Genomic DNA, 19,307 nt, shown 5'->3' on the forward strand with positions numbered 1-19,307 from the left:
TGTATGTGTGTGTGTGTGTGTGTGTGTGTGTGTGTGGGTTTGTGTGTGTTTGTGTGTGCAGAGAGAGACAGAGCAAGCGAGAGACAGTTACCATTTACATTGAATATTTCTTGAAAATGAACTGCTCTGATTGAAATGAACTGGTTGAAATGCTCTAACATGATGTGGAATTCTTTAGAGTAAAATCTTTTACACTGACTTCTTTAGAAAGTTAAGACTATTTTCCATCTTCTCCTGTAAACCTACTATTTTAGAAATACAAAGTTTTGTTATACATAGTTAGTTTATATCGCTGCTGTCGGACCTCGTACCTCCAAAGTGGTAACTTTACAAGAGAAAGAAAAATATTCTTTACTTTTAATGTAAGTCAATGGAACCAGACATTTGTCCAAGCAATTTTGGGCTGTTTATTTTGGTCCATTCATGTTGAAATTTACAAACAATATAAAGGATAGCAGGCATTTTCAAATTATGTAAAAAATGAAAAACAACAAAAAATGTGGGCGGCCCTCAAGTTCAGGGGCTCTAAGCTGCTGCTTATAGCAAGAAATGTTGCTATAACTGTTTATAACAGCAACGATACAGCCTTTTTAATTAGTCACTATGAGTCCAATATTTGCATGACAATGAAACGTCAAGCCTAGTGGCAACTGGTGGCTACCAAAAGACACAGCCAGACTGACCTGGCCCTGGATCTGCTACCTAACCAGCACCTTTGATCCCTTAGCAGCTGTCTCAGCAGTGCTGGCCCTGGTAGCAGCCACTTCAGCCCAGGAGCAACAGCCACTCAGGTCTAGATGCAGTTCACACAAGTAGAGATTACTGCCTGGCAGGTCCACTCTAGTGGTGGCCAGTGGTGGCTTGAAAAACGTCCATTATGTTGATGAGCTGACGACTAGCACATCTGTAATTGGTCACGTTTTAGGCGTCACCAAGTGAGAAAAGTAACTGGCCATATCCAACCATCCCTGACTAAACTTATTCCCCCAGTATTCACTGGAAACTCCAACTGGCGGACGAGGTGCACTAAACACTGCATGACCACCAGGTGGTGCTCTGGTGCTTTTGCGCGCTTATGCTTGAGTCATTTCAAGGAAGTGACAAAACTTTGGCCCAAGTGTGGGTTTAGACTACTCTACCCACCTCTGGTTGCAGTTACATAACTGTTTGGAGGAACGTTGAGGCCTTGGATTTGGGTAGATGGAGTCTGCAGGGATAGATTCAGTGGATTCAGGGTGGTCTTTTGTAGTCCTCCCGTCCAACAGCAGCATTTCCAGTGCTTGGCATGAAGCTTAGGTGACATCTGATCAAGTCATTATACCTAGTAAAGTGAAGGGAGTGTTCTTTAAAATACTGCATATCATTTATCATGTCAAATTTATGATAGAACAATTTTAATTGAACACTGTATATTCCTGTAAGTGCAAAAAGGAAACAGTTTTCCATTTATTTTTTCATTGTTTATGCACTTTGGATTAAATCCAAAAAAAAGACATTTTTGGAAATACACACTGAATATACAGTTTAAAAGAGTTATATATATAAAGTTACATATAGAAAATGAAAACCACACCCTTTTTTACTTAAGCAAGACCATACATTTCTAAATACAAGCAAAAAAGGAAGCTATCAAAGCATTTATTGTCGTTAAACATGACATTTGTAGATAAATCTGGTCCTTCCTTTTCTCTTCTAAGTTCATTTGTTACATTTTTACATTAAAAAGCCAATCCATGCTTACTGACCCCTATATTTTAAATACAGGGCATCAAACAATGCCATAACATTGGTAAGAAATTGTGAATAATAATAAAATGAATACAAACAAACAGAAAAATTACTAAATCTTTATGAATAAATCTGACTCTAAACTTTTTTCTCCTTTTTTTTCAATCATTTTACTATGCATGAAATGCATTTTATCAGAGGTGACTGATAAGGCAAAAACATGCCTTATCAGCCTTATCACAACAATACTGGGTAAATAGAAAAAGATTCATCCGATTTCAAAGCGCCGTATTTTTACAACTGTGAGGCGCCTAGGAACCAATCACATACCAATTGTAAGAGGGGGTCATAGTTTCTGACTGTCACCAGAAGATGGCTCCCTTCAGTCTGAGAGGAGATGGAGACCCCTGAGCAGAAAGCGTTCTGCATTCTCCACTTCAATAAGAGTGAATCCATGCAGCATGATTTTCATGGGCAGTGAAGCTCCAACAGCTCATAGCGTTTATCGTTGGTTTCACAACACTGGATGATCTCCGAAATCTCACTGAAAGAGCCGTGAGTGCAGCGACACCTGCCATGCTCAATCCAGTATGGGATGAATTTGACTATGGCGTTGATGTCGTCCGTACAGCTGGAGGAGGTTCATACTGAGCATTTGTACAATTATATAATAAACTTTATGCTCATTTAAACCATTTACAGTTTACTGCAATGTTCTGTAATGATTTACCAGTGAAATAAATCATTTTGAAATCGGATGAATCTTTCTGAATCACACTGTATTACAATGCTTAAAGACATTTTCACAATGCACATCTGTAGTGCCACATTTAAAACATACCATCACCAACTATGTATATGATGATCTAAAGCCAATTAAACAGGACCAATTATGCTGTTTTTGTAACGAGGCATGCAGTTAATCAGTGTTCTTTAAGTACTGATGATATCCACAATACGCTCAGAAAAGCAGTGTAAAATAATGTCACATAATTTATCACAATAACCATAAATATCATCATACATTTATCAGTAATGATAAATATCTAAAGGTGGATGAACACTGAGCATTTTCAAATGATAATTCCTATATTTCTACTCAAGCATATTTATGAGGAATCAACTTTTTACTCATTTATAGTCATTATTTACTAATTCCTTACCTGTGTTTAGTTATGTTATGGTTTCGTTGGTGACAACATCTGTACTTCTCACTTTTCAGGTTTATTATCTTATTTTAGACTGAAAGGAGAGAAAAAAAGAGGAGACAAGACTCTAAATCAGTTCCTGTGTTAATAGATATTTAATAGAAGTTTTACAGTAGGTCTACAAGTAATTTTATACTTCAACTCAAGTTGTTGTTTTTGCTATACACTCGTAACAAAGATGGTTCTTTAAGGGTTCTTTAGTAAAGAAAATGGTTCTATATAGAACTATGAACACTCAAGGAACCATGTGCACGATTCAAGGGTCTTTGGATCACGAAATGATCCAAACTATATGTTTTTCTATATAGCACCAAAAAGGGCTCTTGCATTGTTATGATGTCAAGCTTATAACAACAGAAGAACCCTTTTTAGTGCTGTATAGAACCCTTTTCAAAAAGCTTCTATATAGAACCACTGACAGCACATTCTCTATCAATATGAAGAACCATTTTACGACACAAAAGAACACTTTAATCATGCAAAGGGGTCTTTGAGTGTTCATTGTTCTATATAGAACCATTTTCTTTACTAAAGAGCCCTTGAAGAACCATCTTAAGGTACTTCTGCTTACCTGAATCATTATTATAACTCGTGCCTGGGTATGGTGTCAGGTGACTCTACTAGCCAACAAACAACAACTATAAACACTATAAACACCTAAAGTGTAAACTGCTCAGTGCTAGACACTCATCGTCAAAAAAAGAGTTGCGCCAAGAAGAAGATTAGAACCAGTAGAACTACTGTAGAACCAGAAGTGTTGGATTGCAATGCTATTCGGACGGAAGGTAAAGGTTACCAAGAAGAATAAATGATTCAAAATCTAGACTGATATGGAAAATATTTATTGAGCTACACATACAGAAGTAGGGTCTCTCAGTGTGGCGTCGGGCCGCCATGTTTGCTAACGCTACACTCCAAGACGTCTTGGAATGGAGTTGTAGGGGTTCATAATGGTGGCCTATGATCCCATGCATCCATCCCATGCAGCTTGAGTATTCTCACGCAGTTCCTGCAGATTTTGCGGCAGGGATGGAGTGTTGATAGCATGTCCAATTGCATCCCACACATTTTCAATCGGAGATAGGTCTGGCGATGCACCTGGCCACGGCATAGTATCTGTGTCTTCAAAAGAAGCTCTCGAGCCGGCAGCAGTATGCGGACGAGCGTTGTCCTGTTGGAATAGCGCACCGGAGTGTGCGCTCAGAAAAGGTAGGGGACCTCATTAATGTAACGTTGGGCTGTCAAAGTGCCTGTAATAAAGACCAAAGGTGATCTGCCATTGTAATGAATTTGCATCGCCAGCCCTTCTGGACGTGCAACGCGTGACAACAAACCGTTCATCTTTGCACTGACCACGATGCCTCCACACACGGATTCGCTGGTCATCTCCACCAAGACAAAAGCGGGACTCGTCACTGAAGATGACCTGCTGCCATTCTGAGTCACTCCATGACAGTCTGACCCAACACCACTGCAGTCTTTGGCGACACTGACAAGGTGTTAAGGCCAGTCATTGTAACGGTCGTGCACGTGGTCCTGCATCGTGCAGCCGTCTGCCAATGGTGCTGGCCCTAACAGCATGACTCATCAAGAGCATCACTGCTCGCTGAATGTCCTCAATCGTGGCTGCTGGGTCACTCTGCGCATGTTGGACAATCTGTCGGTTCTCCCTCTCCATGGTTCATGTAGGTCTCCCAGATAGTTGGTGTCGCTGGTGCATGTCTTCTTCTATCCACTGCTGCCAACAGCGTGCTATGGTAATATCCGCACGACCAGTATGGCATGCAATACATCGATAAAACCATCCCGCTTCCTGGAGCCCTGCGATGCGACCCCTCTCGAAATCTTCTGACTGTTTAAATAGCTTTTGACCACCAAGGCAGACTTCGCTTGCAAAAGATGCTACCAACACAACAGCACAAGTCAGAATGGAAAGCATGCGCAATGGGACGACCTTACATAGCCAGGTACAGCGATAAGGCCCGTCCTTGCTTACGTCACATGCGCAGCTGAGGGTGAAACTTGAATCATTCGCATGTCTCACGATGTGAAACCAACCCACCAAGTTTCATTCCTGTCAGTTGATTCCTTTTGGGTGCAACTATTTTTTTGACAATTTATGTATTTATTATAGTTTATTTATTACAGTATATTAGCTTCAGTTTGTACTTTACTACCTCTGCCTTCTGACCTTCAGTTATTGTTTATACACATATCTGTATACACTGTCCACGAATCAATCTATTTTTAATCACTGTATGGAGAAGTAGCCAGACATTGTTTCACTGTACTGTACAACCTTGCATTAGTATAACGTCATAAACATTGAATTAAATAACAAAGCAGCTGAAGGGCTGTAGTTTTTCAGACTGCTGTTAAAAGGGAATTTTACCAAAATTTCACAATTTCGGAATAATTCCCCCCTTGAAATGGTTCATTGCGGTTCATTGTAGAGAGACTTACAGGCTCATATTTCTTTACAGTGGTGGTGATGGGAACCAGGGGTCACAACACAAACATAGCCATTTTATTTACTATCCAAAACCACCAAATGAACCTACATGTTCTTCTGAGTTTTATACGTAATGATGGTAAAATAATCATAAATCTGAAAAAAATAAGTTTTCTTTGGGGACTATTTTGTCACAACACCCTGTATGTATCCCTTCACCATGAATGGATTAAAACACATTTATCACAAAACTATTATAAGACAGTGAGTGCGTTTACATGTACTGAATAATCTGATGAACGGAGAAAATCAGATCTTGTCAGTAATCCGATCAACACGTTTACATGCACTTAAGTAATCAAATACTGGGGAAACTCCAGGTCTACACGAGTCAGGCAGTAATCGGATTTCTGCTTTACAATCAGCCAATAAACTTACAGTAGACGACGTGACGTAAACATGGTCGTGTAAACACCATACTCCGATCTAGAAATCTGATTAAGAAATCTGATAAAGAGAGCTGGATTTTAGCTCAGTATCAGATTTCTCAGTGCATGTAAACTTTTACTCTGATTTCCTTCGGATTTCTCAGTCTGAGCATGTGCGAAACAGACGGTCAATGTCGCGAGACACAGCAAAACACTTTTGGAGCTGCGCTGAAACCAAACACAAAATAAAGTATTTAAATATTCTTCATCTTCTAGATGATGTATGTTCATATTTTCAGGTAAAGTGACTCCATGTTTTAAACAAATGCGGCATGAAGTTTGAGTTTTACGTTAACATTTACGTCACGTCATCTTCTGTGAGTTTATTGGCTGGCTGTAGTAGAAATCTGATTACTGCCCGACTCAGGTAGACCTGGATTTTCCCCATTATCTAATGCATGCAAACGTGTTGATCGGATTACTGACAAAATCTGATTTTCTGCAGTTATCGGATTATTAAGTGCATGCAAACGCACTCGCTGTCTCAGACAACAGGCAGTGTATGCCTAACCGTTTAATGTAGTTAATAACCTTTGTGAGGGAGCTTTTAGAGGTGGACGTCTGGTTCCTATCACCACCACTGTGAGCAATTCTGACTCTAGAACCCAAGTTTCTCTAGAACGAAGCATTTCACACCGAACCGCCCTAAATGACTCTGTTTACATCTTAACCGTTTAATGATGTAGATTTTTTTTGGAAAACAGCTGGAGTGGCCCTTTAATGTGTGGAACGGTGTGACGTGTTTGAGAGAGTCGCATACACACATACAGAGAGAGAGAGAGAGAGAGAGAGAGAGCGAGAGCAGCACATCTGGAGGAGTAAAAAAAAACCATCATTCCTTTCCTCTCCCTCTCTCTCTCCCTCTCTCCTCCTCACTCGCTTTTCCACTACAAGACAGACGACTCCTCTGCGGGAGGACTCGGCGAAGCTTAACCGCTGGATGACAGGCGTCGTGCCCTCACGATGCTGCTGAATTACCGCTTAGCGACTGAAGTGAAAGATTTCCCCCACTGAAAACTTCACGTTTACCCCTGAACGCGTCGACGCCGCCGACAACTAGACAACTTCGACCGAGGAAAGAAACTGAGAAACGTTGAGAAGAAGAAGCTCGAGTGCCTTCGTTTCCCTTTCTCGACGTTTCTTTCCGCCGTAACGTTAAATCTCCCGAGGAAAAAGCGACTGACGGCCAGCAGACGGACACGGCGCGGCGGAGGAGCCCAACGGTCACGTAGCCTGACGAGCCATCTTCTTCCTCAGAGGTAAAAATCTCCGTAAAAAAACACGTTAATCCACCCGCGGCTACTTTTATCACCACAGCGAGCCCTTATTTTACGAAAGAAACCACGATTTAACGTCAGAAATCGCGTTTTAATGTAAGAAACCGTCCGTAGCGAACCGTTCAGAGTTAGCTAACCTACCGTTAGCATTCAAACCAGAGGCGCGAGCGCTACGATTTAGTTACCTCAGGAAAAAAATCATAATGCGCGTCTCGTTGTTCGGTTTTCTCCGACTGAGAACGGCGCTGAACTTAAATACGGCGACTCACCGTCTTTAACACGTACTCTCACGTTCATATGAGTCCTCTAGCCGTTTATACGATGTATAATTCACCGCCCAAAACCTGAGGTGTGTCTGCTGTCACGTAAGAAACGCCACAGGTGTGTGATAACGGTCGGTGGGAGCGAACGATTCATGAACGAATCGGCTCTTTTGAACCATCGAATCAGTAGACCCTCCACACGTCTCGGGTATTCTCTCCCCTTAAAAAACCCCAATGAAAGGGGAACTCCGCCGATTTTTCAAAAAATCCTACATAATTAAAGGGTTAAGATGCAAACGAAGACACTCAGAGGGGTTTGGTGTGAAAGGCTCCCGTTCTAGAGAAACTTGCAGAGTCAGAAGTGTTTACAGTGGTGGTGATAGGAACCAGACGTCCACCTCTGAAAACTCCCTCACATAAAGTTATTACATGAAATTGTTAGATGTATTCTGCCTGATGCCTGCCACATTGTTTTATAAGAGTTTTATGTTAAAGTTTTAGCTTAAAATGTGTTTTATTCCTTTTATTTTATCCCATCCACAGCGGAGGGGTACATGCAGGGCGTTGCAAGGCAAAATAGTCCCCAAAGAAAACATATTTTTTCATATTTATAACTATCATCATCAACATTACAAAAAAAAACTCAGAAGACTCGTGTAGGTTCACTGGTGGTTTTGGATAGTAGATAAAATGGCTATATTTGTGTTGTACACATGGCGACGCTTGGTTGCCATCACCACCACTGTAAAGAATTCAGACTCTACAATGAACCACTTCATACCAAACTGCTCTGAGTGACTCTGATTACATCTCAATGACTGAATTATTCAGAATGTCTGAAAAATTGGTGGAATTCCCCTTTAAGAGCCTGATAACTACCTCATGAGCTGGGTCAGATGTGTTTGGTCCCCTGAAGACTTCAAATTATAGATGAGCAATATGGCAAAAGTACTACAACCCCACTTCCAAAAAAGTTGGGATGCTGTGCAAAATGTCAATAAAAACAAAATGCAATGATGTTCAAATCATTTAAACCCTATGTTTCATTGAAAATAGTACAAAGACAACATATCAAATGTTGAAACTGAGGAATTTATTGTTTTTTGAAAAATATTTGCCCATTTTGATTTTGATTCCAGCAACATATTCCAAAAAAGTTGGGACAGGAGCAACAAAAGGCTGGTAAAGTTGTGTAATGCTAAAAAAAACACATGGTGGTTGATTGACAACAGGTCAGTAACATGATTGGGTATAAAAAAGCATCTCAGAGATGCTGAGTCTTTCAGAAGTAAAGATGAGGAGGGGTTCACCACTCTATAAAAGACTGCATGAGCAAATGTGCAACAATTCAAGAATAACGTTTCTCAATGTAAAATAACAAATAACTTCTGCTTTTCATCATCTATGGTGCACAATATCATTGAAAGATTCAGAGAATCCAGAGGAATCTCTGTATGTAAGGGACAAGGCTAAAAAGCAATGTTTGCTGGCTGTGATCTTTGGGCCCTCAGGCAGCACTGCATTAAAAACAGACTCGATTCTGTAGTGAAAATCACTGCATGGACTCAGAAACACTTCTGAAAACCACTGCCTGTGAAAACAGTTCATCACTGCATCCACAAAACTCTAAAATGCAAAGAAGAAACCACATATAAATGGGACCCAGAAATGCTGCCACCTTCTCTGGGTTGGTCTCCTCAGTTCCCAAATGCTTACAGAGTGTTGTTAAAGAAGAGCTGATGAAACACAGTGGTAAACAGGCCCCCGTCCCAACTTTTTTGGAACATGTTGTTGGCATCAAATTCAAAATAGACATATATTTTTCAAAAAACAATACAATTTCTCAATTTCAACATTTGATATGTTGTCTTTGTAGTATTTTCCTTTAGAATTATGGTTTACATGATTTGCGTATCATTGCATTCTATTTTTATTTACATTTTGCACAGCATCCCAATTTTTTTGGAAATGGGGTTGTATATCATGATGCTTCAAGACATTTTATCAATACAATTATTCTTATTTATTATAACGGAGGGTTTTCAGAGGCACCGCTCCAAACAGAATGTTATGAAAAAAAAGAAAACCGGCAAGATGGCTGAACAAGCAACCAAAGAAACCCACAAATGTGAGAATTTTCTCTGTTAAAAATTACGATAACCACTGTATTATCTTAGTTTAATGTCGTTTCAGTGTATTATGGTCGTTTTCTTCATAACAAGCATAAAAAAATCGCTAATAGCATGCTAATGTTTCGGTAGCTAGCTAGCTAACTTTCCCATTCCACCTTAAATAGTCCAGCAGTTCTGATGCCTGAAGCGCCAGAATGTAACTGCTGCACCATTTAAGGTGGAACGGGACAATTTGAACAAGAAACTGGTGAATATCTGACTTCAGCTTCGTATTCACCAAAGAATTAGGGGTGGGTGATAGTAAATAATTGCCCCCCTCTTTGAAGGCATATGATGCCCTAAATGTAACTAAAGCCCAGCAGTGAGGAGCTGAACTTTACCCTCCTCTGTTATCACTGAAGATGGGCCGGGTCGCCTAGAGAGCACAGGTAGTAGCTTAGGGCAAGATTTCAACCACTACCCCTTTCAACTCAGTTCCAAGGGGTTAGGGTGACACTCGAAAACTTAGGGTAGGGGTAAAAAGACGAAATATATCACAAACTGCACTGGATGGGTTTTAAATACTGATGATATCCACAATATGCTCTGAAAAACATATTGTGACATAATTGATGGTGTAGTGTAGTGGGTAACACCTCTGCCTTCTACGTTGTAGACGGGGTTCAATGCCCCGCCTGGGCAGCGCCCTACACTATACCAAGAAGAGTCCTTGGGCAAGACTCCTAACACTACCTTCACCTACCTGTGTAAAATGGTCAAACTGTAAGTTTCTCTGAATAAGAGCGTCTGCTAAATGCTGTAAATGATGAAATATCGTCATATTGCCCGCCCCTTCTTCCTATTCGAATATATTTTCACACTGTACATTCATAACATAAAAATACCACATTGAACCCTTTTTGTTTTTGCTGATGTTGTTTGTAGGTTTTTAGCTTTCACCAGCATAATCGTGAACACCAGCATGAATTTGTCTCATGTTATGGTTATCATATCGTGGACACAGTCTTATGCTACAAAAATGATAAACCTATAAACAGCCCCGCCCACCAAAAAGAATAAAACATGAACTAAAATGATTCTAATAAACTCAAGAAGAAGCATAACAAGATTCGAACCTTTATAATATGCATTAGTAATAACATTAATAACATTAGTAATATTTATTATTAATCATAAATATATATTCTAGACTCCTGAAAGTCAGTGTTTCCCACAGGTCTGAAACAAATGTGGGTGGGGCGGTATTCAGATATATGGAAATCTGAACTCAACATAGCATTTGTTTGAATAAGTGAGTGTTAAACCCTTTATGTTTTCATGGACCACCTCGTAGTGAAGGTTTAGCGAGTGGAAATGACCACAGGAAAAAGAGTGATGCTTTGCTTTAGTGATACTGTAGGTTATGTTCATTCATAACAATAAAAAATACTTTTTCTTTGGCATTTGTTAAAATGGGATGCGATATGATTGGGTGCCTGTCAATACATTTGGGTTGGGCTGCCGAAGTGTAGCCTCTGTATGTAACAATATATATATAAAGAATCATATTTATATTATTAATTTCATCATATATATATATATATATATATATATATAGTATAAGGTGTAATTAATAATATAAATATGATTTATTATAATAATCGAGCATCATTAATGTGATATTTTCAGTCTGAGCAGTAACTACATCACAATGTACAAGAGAGCATTCTTACTGATGATAATAATAATAATAATAATAATAATAATAACAGCACTACTTTTTTAGTATATCATAATATCATTATCGTCCAGATTTTAGTTAATATTGCCTAATTCTGAGTCAGAGCAGAAGAAGCCTACATGTGACTCACTCATGAGTCATGAATCAAACGTTTTTATATACAGAGTAGATGAGAATAAAGTTGATTCGACTCCTGAAATATGTACGTTTAAAAAAAATGAACTGTCAAAACGAATATTTGGCTAATTGGGCAGTTTGGAAGAATCAGTTGATAAACTGAATCGAACTGAATCGAACTGAATCATTGCTCATAAGTGGTTTAAACATGGCTGAGTCTTGGTTTAAAGTGTGAACTATTTTTAAAAATATAAACAAACGCTTATTGTATATATTTTCTGGAAAAAAATTCAGTAAATAAACTTTGGTCCCAGAGTCTGGAACAGAAGTGAATCACTGAATCGGACACTTGATTCATTGAAACCAAGAGCTCAAAAGAACTGGATCTGAATTGAATTCCACTGTTAAGACTGGAGTTATAGTGATGCGGTTAAGTTTTATATATATATATATATATATATATATATATTTGTATATGTTTATGTGTGGTTGTGTTTGTGTTGCCTTACTGATTTAGACTTTTTATTGATATATTATTAATATCCTCATGTAATGTACATTTCACTGAAAGGAGCTGCTTACTTTTGCTACCCATATACATCATTTCCACTTGAATAAAATGGTGTTAATATTTTGTCTCTCAGTTTACTTACTATATTTGTGTATGTAATATATTTTATTTGTGTGCAGCCAGCGTAAACATTTATAAAGAAGCACATTCAGTGGGCTGTTTTTTATTTCCAGGGTGGTCTGATACGGAAAATGAGCTGCAGGTTTGGTTCCATGATGCTATGAGGCAAACTGAGTAGGGATCATGATGCAACTAACTGTAAGAGCAGAAGGAGTGAGAAAAAACAAGAGAGAGAGAGTGAGGAGGAGGAGGAATAAGGAGGTTTGATGGGAGTGTATGACTGTAGAGTGTGTGTGTGTGTGTGTGTGTGTGTGTGTGTGTGTGTGAGGCGCGCGGATGTAAGTCAGTGTTGTGTCAGTGATGCTGGGAAGGTCATCAGGTTTAGTGGTTTTGGTAAAAATTCACCGAGAGACGGAGGGAGAAGGAGAGATGAAACCAGACATTCTTTTCTCGTGAAACGTCGACCGCCAGCGGCTGCTCTTCGGCTCCAGTGTCTCTCTCTCTCTCTCTCTCTCATTCTTTTCTCTCACATTCTCTTTTACTCTCTTGAAGTTTCTTCAAGTCTCTCTGTTTTTCTCTTGCAGCTTCTCTCTGTCAGTCTTTTATTCTCACATTCTCTTTCACTCTCTCCTTAAGTTTCTTTTTTTTTTCTCTCTCTCTCTCCCAAACTCTCTCTCCCTCCCTCCCTCTCTCTCTCTCTCTCTCTCTCTCTCTCTCTCTCTGCGGTCCCCACAGAGCCGTGCATTTCCAAAACAAACAGGCAGAGAATTCCTCTCCCGAACACTTCGCTCCCTCTCCGCGCAAAGGGGAAGAAAAGGGATGGAAAATATAACCTGAGAGAGAGAAATGGAGAGAGAGAGGGAAAAATGTTTAAAAGTAGAGAGAGAGAGAGAGAGAGAGAGAGGGAGAGGAGAGAGAGAGAGAGAGAGAGAGAGAGGGAGGGAAAGGGAGAGAGAGGAAGAGAAAGAAAGGGAGAGAGGGAGGGAAAGAGAGAGGTGGTAAAGATGTTTAAAAGTAGAGGGACAAAAAGAGAGAGGGAGAGAGAGAGAGAGAGAGAGAGAGAGAGAGAGCACAGGGGTCGGATCAGCCACCTACAGTATTATTAGTTCTTGAATTACTCCAACACAAAAGCCTCTCTCTCTCTCTCTTTCTCTCTTTCTCTCTCTCTCTCTCTCTCTCTCTCTCTCTCTCTCTCTCTCTCTCTCTCTCCTCTTTTCTCCCTCTACTTTTAAAAATCTTTCTCACCCCCCCGTCTCTCTCATTTTTCTCTCGTTCTCCATCTCCCTTCTCATCTTCCTTTCTCTCTCATGCTATCCTTCATTTTCTCTCATTCTCTCTTTTCTTTCTCTTTCTCCATCACACTTTTCCTCCCTTCTACGTTTCTCACTCACTTTCCTTTCTCTCTCTGTCACTATCCTCTCATCTGTCGTCTCATCTCTCACTCTTATTTCTCTCTCAGCTTTCCTTTCTCTTGTACTCCATCTCTCACTCTTTCGTTCTTTTTCCTTTCTCTCAACCATCTGTCCTTTTTCTCTTGTTCTCCATCTCTCTTTCACTTTCTCTCTTTACTCTTTGTCACTCTATATCATTTTTCTCTCTGTCATTCTCTTTCTTTCTTTCTTTCTTTCTTTCTTTCTTTCTCTCTCTCAACTATCTTTCCTTTTTCTCTCTCCATTTCTCTCTCTCTCCATTTCTCTATCTTTCTCTCTCTCCAGTACTCTCTCTCTCTCCATTTCTCTAACTTTCTCTCTTTCTCTCTCTCTCTCCATCTCTCTCTCTATCCACTTCTATCTCTCTGTCTCTCTCCATTTCTCTATCCTTCACTCTCTCTCTGTCTCCATTTCTCTCTCTCTCCGTTTCTCTCTCTCTCTCTCCCTCCCTCCCTCTCTCTCTCTCTCTCTCTCTCTCCACGTCAGGCCTGCAGCTGGTTTTGGTTATTGTTTATGAGTTTGGCGCATTTCCCTGCATTTCTAGCGTACACACACAAATGCAGGCCGAAAACAAATTGAGTGAATCTGCTGCACACTCAGGAATGCCTGTGTGTGTGTGTGTGTGTGTGTGTGTGTTTGTGTGTGTGTGAGAGTGGCATGTGTGTGTGTGTGAGAGTGGCATGTGTGTGCGTGTGAGTGGCGTGTGAGTGGCGTGTGTAAGGATTTGGAGGACAGCAGAAGAGAATCAGATGCAGAAAAAGTAAGACAGAGGCGTGAAGAGACCGAGTGATACAATTAATCAGCTGAAATGAGATCACAGTTCTGTCGCCTGCAATTAGTACCAGTTAAAACCTCAGAGTTTTAACAACTAAACTGATTCACACCCACAACTACGTTCTTTCACAGCTACTGTTGACGGTCAGACAAGCTTTACAGAGCACTGGCCAAAATCCCACTCGACCTTTATTTTCAAATGATATTTATTTTGTATGCACACATAAATAAATGTTGAGAGAACTAACTACCAGGGCAACATGCTGCATAAAGAGTTTTTGTTTTCTAAACAGCTGCTTTTGTAGTCGTCCTTAGTAGGATTAATCTGTTTAACCAACTTTTGGTTGTTTGTTCATCCAACGTTTTTTTAAATGGAAAACTTAGCATACATTACATTAACAGCACTGAGCAGAAACCCGTATAATCATGTTACTGAGGTAAGCAAATGTAGCGTTAGGAGTCTTGCCCAAGGACTCTTGGGCTACATTCACATTACAAGCCTCGTTGCTCAAATCCATTTTTTTTGCTCAAATCCGATCTCTCTGACGCGATGGTTCACACTCGTTTAGGTAAGTGACTCAAATCTGTCATTAATGTGACAAACCGGCGTCCTGAAATGACCCTAATGAGCTCATCCTACTCAGTAACGTCACGTGAATGAATCACGTTCATCATCAGCACAAACTAACGAGCAGAACGAGCTTCGCTGAGAAGATCATTAACTCTGATCAGCTCTCAGCTTCATTATTAGAGCGAGACGAAGGAGAAAAAGGTGAGATGAGCTGCTTTTCCACCGTTTACAGCCTTTAACTTCTGTTCGGCGCTGCTGCCATGGTAACGCTGAATGATGAAGCACATGAATTCCAATCTGAGCGTCACATTAAGGTCGCATGGCCACGAATCCGATACGTATCCGATCTAGGACCACATATGAAAGGCTACGTTCACATTACCAGGTTGAAGTGCCACAAATCAGATTTTTTGCCCTAATGTGACTCAGATCTGATGTTTTCAGAGCTGTGTGGACACCAAATCTGATCTTTTCAAATCCGACCTTGATTTTATTATAATTTTTTTCATTTATTAGAGCTGGCGATGCTGCTCTCTGTCTGCTTCTTGCTCCCTGCTGCTACGTAGCGCCCCACGAATCCTTCGCAACATTAGCAAGGATGACTACAAAACTAGCTGTTAAGAAGACCCAAAAATCGTTGTTATTGCATTACGTTGTTATTTTGAGTTCTCTCAACAATTTCTTTTTTACAGCGTATGTGAAACATCACACTTAGCACAGCTGCTATAAAAGAACACATTCATGAAATAGGATGGATAGCATGGGTAGGTCATCTGCTTATAAACCAACCAATACTAGCTTACTGAAAGCATGTATTAATAAAGCAGGTAAACACTACTGCTCTCCAGCTCGTGGGTTCTCCTGTAGTTTGTTCGCTTATTTAGTTAAGCATGGAAACGCTGTTTCTGAAGGCGTCTTCTCTGTGTCGCAGCACTCCACTGTGGCACTCGCAGGGTGACTCACTCAGCTTGTGAAATATCCCCTTGTATGTGGGGGGGTCCCATGTTGGCTGGCTGCTCACTCGCCAAAGTGGTGCTGATGCTACAATTGCAACAAGTGTTTGGTTTATCAGTTCTTCTTCTGGAAATGCTGTGTTGTAGTTTGGTGATGCGCTCTTCCACACATGAACTGAGATCGTACTCACCTTCTCTTCTGTCTTCAGTTTGAAAAACGAGTCACGCTTTCCACCAAACTCTTGGGCAAGTTTTCAGATTTACAAATATGTTGCGACATACTGTAAAGTTTTTAGAGGTATTCCAGGCATACAGTATACAGGTATACACTTATATTTTTGGTTGGTGGACTATTCTCAGTCCAGCAGCGACACTGAGGTGTTTAAAAACTCCAGCAGCACTGCTGTGTCTGATCCACTCAGACCAGCACAACACACACTAACACACCACCACCACGTCAGTGTTACTGCAGTGCTGAGAATGATCCACCACCCAAATAGTATCTGCTCTGTGAGGGTCCATGGGGGTCCTGACCACTGAAGAACAGGGTAAAAGGGGGCTAACAAAGTATCAGAGAAACAGATGGACTACAGTCTGTAACTGTAGAACTACAAAGTGCACCTATATAGTAAGTGGAGCTGATAAAATGGACAATGAGCATAGAAACAGTATAGATCAGTGTATGTCGGCCGCATCAGCTCTTTTTTATATATATTATTTTCTTTACCTTTAAACAGTCAACAGAACAGGACTAGAATGACAGAAATCAAGCTCAGGCTCAACAATGACAAAAAATGCTACTATAATAATAAAGAAGTGCAGCATGAAAAGCAGAAGGTAACTTATTTTTCAGCTTTTGACATAATTTAAAAGTGCTTGTCACTCTTTAACTTGTGTGTAAATTTCATGAAGTGTGAACCAAAAGAAACGGCCCAAAATGACTTGGAAAAACTTCTGGTTCCATTGACTTACATTAAAAGTAAAGTAGGTTTTTTCCTTCTCCTGTAAAGTTACCATTTTGGAAATACAAAGTTTTGTTCTGACAGCAGGGTTATGTTAATCTGAGATTTCTTTGGCTGAATTATGGCGTCAGTAACCCTTTCAGACTGAAATGAAGGCTTTCTGCTTTTGTGTTTTGATGATTGTGCTGTCATTTTTGACAGCAACATCAAGTATTACAAGTATATCCCCTCAACCTCAGTTCACCCCTTAAAAGGCCAGGGCCGTCAGTGGATACAAAGTTTTATTACACACTCCTATAGCCTAAGAATAGCTCAGCCAGCTTGCACTGATGTCCCTGTAGTTACTGGATAATAAGCCTTAGTATGTAAGCCTGGGATTTTAAGGGTTAATAACTCATAAATGGCACTCAAACACTCTGTGATGGTATAATAGGAGATTAGTCCATAGTAATCTGCCAGAACCAAAAGACTCAAAATCTCGTCGAAATCATTAATCGCTGTATCACTAACAACGATGAGAACTGAGTTTGCAAAGCACCAGGCAGCAGGACAAACTGTTACTTCTACAAATTTATGCAGTAGAAATTTGATGACAGAAGGAGACAGTCCAGGCTGACAAATGGGGGCTTGTTAATTAGCCCAATATCTCCAGTTACACAGGACAAAAACAACCTTCTTCAAAGAAGTACATGAAGACAACATCCCACCGTGGCATGGCTGGTGTGGTCGGGACGAGAGGACTTAAGTCTTTTTGTTGAAGTCCAGCCCTTAAAAAGCAAATCCACCAATTTCTAAAATGTCAACATGATGGGCTGCTTAACGCATGAAGTCATGCAGAGTGTTTTGATGAAAAGATGGTTCATCCTAGAGAAACATGCCAGCTCTGATTTCTTTGCATTAGCTGCGTCCTTCAAAGGCCGATTGTGTCACAGCGGTGCGACCAGGCTGTCCTATTTTAAAGCTCCTTCATATGCGGCTGAGAAATGTGTCCTTCTTTCCATGGCAACAAAGGATCCAACAGGTGGATCCTTCGCCAGCCAACATATCTCGAGGTTCACTGCGAGCCGGCGAGGATTCGAGAACATGGCGTAGTCAGCAGAGGAGTGAACGGCAGCTGAGGAGACACTTATAAATATAAGTATTGCGTTTAAATTGCCGCATGCAACTTTTTGAAGTTGTTTACATCACATTTATGGCTGCAACACAAGTTTGGTTTGGCTGTTCACATTATCTTTTAAATGTGATCTGTATGCGACATCAGTCCGAACAGATCAGCTCCTAAACCGACCCGCATGCGCAAAAGAACAACGTGTCACGCTGCTTCACGGCTCATCCAGAGGTAAACAGTCACGACTGCCAACAAACCCCAGTCGCTCCCGGAGGATCAGCTTCATCTTCGCCAGCATTTCAGGAGCCATCATGAAGCTTCACTGACTGACAGCTGGGCTCATCACCTAGAATGTGTTTGAGCTCACCATAAAAAGGGCGCGGTCACTTCTTTGGTTCGCGTCCTCAGATTCTTTAAACTTTGCTTTCAGGCTTTTAACTGTTCTTTGAAAGCGTCTCAAATCGGAATTGAAAATGTCAGATTCAGTGTGTTTATCTGTTCACACTGCCACACAGATACACATCTGTGTCACTTATGAAGAAAAAGATCGGATTTGGGCCACTTTTACCTGCTGTGTGAACACAGTCTAACTCTTTAGGTTGATTTTAGAAGTCCAGTTGGCTTTCAAACTCCATTGTGAGCCAGTGTGTTCAGCAAGCAGATGTAATTTGATATTCAAACAGCTGCTTATCCAGTTTCTGGTCCTGGATCTGGCCAGCACTGGTATGTCCACAAATGTATAGGAATACAAAACCAGACGTGTAAGTGAATTCAGGGTCTGGGGGTGAAAAGCTCTTATTGTCCAAAAGTCAGACACCACCCTTCATTTGTTTAAGTTCCAGTCAAAACAGCCGTTAAGTAAAAGCTATTCATTTTTAAAAGGACATTTCTGAAGAAGACTAAAAGCTCCAGAGAAAATGGGCCTAACAACCACCTGGAAGAGCTGGTAGACACCAAAACTGACCCCCATCAGATAAACAGCACTTAAAGCTTTCATCTCTGAGAGAGAGGAGAAAATCAAGCTGCTTCAGATCTGAAAACATCCACAGGTGTTTCTGTCCATCCTTCCACTGTGAGAAGACGACTCAGCGCTGTGGGTCTGAAAGGATGTGTAGCTGTTCAAGAAGAACCTCACTGAGAAAAGGAGACGGACACATCAAACAAAGAAGCTGAACAATGGACTGACCACCCCAGAGTCCAGACCTCAACATCACTAAATGGGACACTAAATACTGAAAAACGGTTCTATTTCATTTTTGAGGCTTCTGTTAAATATGTTTTTTTGCTATTTTGACCTGAAATTAAACAAACGCAGGGTGGTCTCTGACTTTTGCACGGTGCTGTAAATGTTATGTAACAGTAATGGGTTAGGGTTAAAATTATGTTAAAAAAATGTTTAAAATAGTTAAAAATGTCTTTTCTTTTTAAAATTCTTTGTTTTTATTTTGCATATTAACTAAAATTTAGAAATCCTCTGACTATAGACTGTAATC

At 40.4% G+C, this 19,307-nt stretch overlaps 1 protein-coding gene across 1 annotated transcript in view; it reads left to right on the top strand.

Moving 5' to 3' along the window:
- The first annotated feature begins 6,667 nt into the window (after window positions 1–6,667).
- glis2a (GLIS family zinc finger 2a) overlaps window positions 6,668–19,307 on the top strand; it is a 40,059-nt gene continuing 27,419 nt past the window's right edge. The window contains exon 1 of the mRNA XM_036565073.1: window positions 6,668–7,135. The gene's annotated coding sequence lies outside the window, so the exon portion shown is untranslated. The remainder of the gene's footprint in view (window positions 7,136–19,307) is intronic.

Source organism: Colossoma macropomum, unplaced genomic scaffold (assembly GCF_904425465.1).
Source record: "Colossoma macropomum unplaced genomic scaffold, Colossoma_macropomum, whole genome shotgun sequence".
In the NCBI taxonomy this organism is placed as follows: domain Eukaryota; kingdom Metazoa; phylum Chordata; class Actinopteri; order Characiformes; family Serrasalmidae; genus Colossoma; species Colossoma macropomum.